This window comes from Otolemur garnettii, unplaced genomic scaffold (genome assembly GCF_000181295.1).
Source record: "Otolemur garnettii isolate 467f Iridium unplaced genomic scaffold, OtoGar3 scaffold00065, whole genome shotgun sequence".
Classification (NCBI taxonomy): domain Eukaryota; kingdom Metazoa; phylum Chordata; class Mammalia; order Primates; family Galagidae; genus Otolemur; species Otolemur garnettii.
Genome location: NW_003852460.1, coordinates 3,840,130 through 3,841,373, shown reverse-complemented (window position 1 = coordinate 3,841,373; position 1,244 = coordinate 3,840,130). Strand labels below are relative to the sequence as shown.

The following is a 1,244-nucleotide window of genomic DNA, read 5'->3' as shown; positions in this document are numbered from 1 at the left end:
CTTTACCATTTACTGCCCCAACTATTAGAAATTTTTTTTTTTTTCCTGTTTTGGGCCGGGGCTGGGTTTGAACCCACCACCTCCAGCATATGGAGCCGGCATCCTACTCCTTTGAGCCACAGGTGCCGCCCAGAAATGCTTTTATTTAAAACAAACCATGCTCAAAATGCCAATGTACAAACAGATACAATCAGGATGTCTCTGGGTAACCAGGACTGGGTTTAAGTCCCAGGCAGGTGGGCTCCGCCTCGCCCCCTACTGGTGGCCGAAAGAACACAGCGAGTTCGAGGTATTTCCGGAGTGCAAAGGACCATAATTCCGGCTAATTTGCATACCCATAACTCACTGAAGACAGTACAACTATTTCCATGGAAAAGCAGTTTTATGTACTGTTCACTTTTTCTAAGGACAAGAACTTTTGTTTGCAGCATTTTTTGTATAAACTTCTGAGGCAGGAACTCTTGGATGAATAGGCACCATCAGTGTACTGGGACTTGCTGTTGCTGGAGAAGTGAATGCAGCGAGCTGAGGGCATACTCTGGCTTCTCTTCAGATCGCATAAGTCTTTCGCCTTTTACTAAAGATTTCCGTGGAGAGAAAGAATTGAGTTTTAAGATAATTTTTTGAGGCTTTGCTTGGACAAAGCTATATGATGGTTGAAAAATAAAGTTTAAAAAGTCTTGTGTGTGTGTTTGATGTAACATTAAATTACATGTGTCATGGCAAAAAGGCAAGTGTTTAAGTTAATATATGTAGATTATTTTAGATGAAATGATTTGTATATTAAGTGATTTTTCTTGCATGAGTCTCCCAGGTGGTTGGAACTACAATTGCCCACCAAGCGGCTGGGACTGGTGGGGCTGCAGATGCCCCCAACATGCGGGTATTTTTTTATTTTTATTTTTTAATTGATTATCTAACCTCCATCTATGTGCATATCCACTGAGCTATGGATGCTGCCCATGTTTTTTTCTTTCTTATTTTCTTTTGTTTTTTTTTTTCATTTTTTTTTCTCTTGAGTTTTGCAATAAATGCTAATACAGGAGTACTTTTCGTGTTCTGCTGTATGGCTATTCATGCATTTTTGCTGCCTGTGGGTGTACTCGGGTCGTTTTCCTCGCAGGAATACAGTCGTAAGACAGATGGGATTTTCAACTTGTAGAAAGCACACGGAATAAAAAAGGAACAGGTAAGTGACGCCCATAATCCTAGCACTCTGGGAGGCCGAGGCAGGTGGAGCCGCC

At 41.6% G+C, this 1,244-nt stretch overlaps 1 non-coding gene across 1 annotated transcript; it reads left to right on the top strand.

The window, feature by feature from the left end:
* Positions 1–533: 533 nt before the first annotated feature.
* On the top strand, positions 534–647 carry LOC111726439. The gene has a single exon (XR_002774209.1). It is a non-coding gene; the product is annotated as a U5 spliceosomal RNA (small nuclear RNA).
* Positions 648–1,244: the final 597 nt, after the last annotated feature.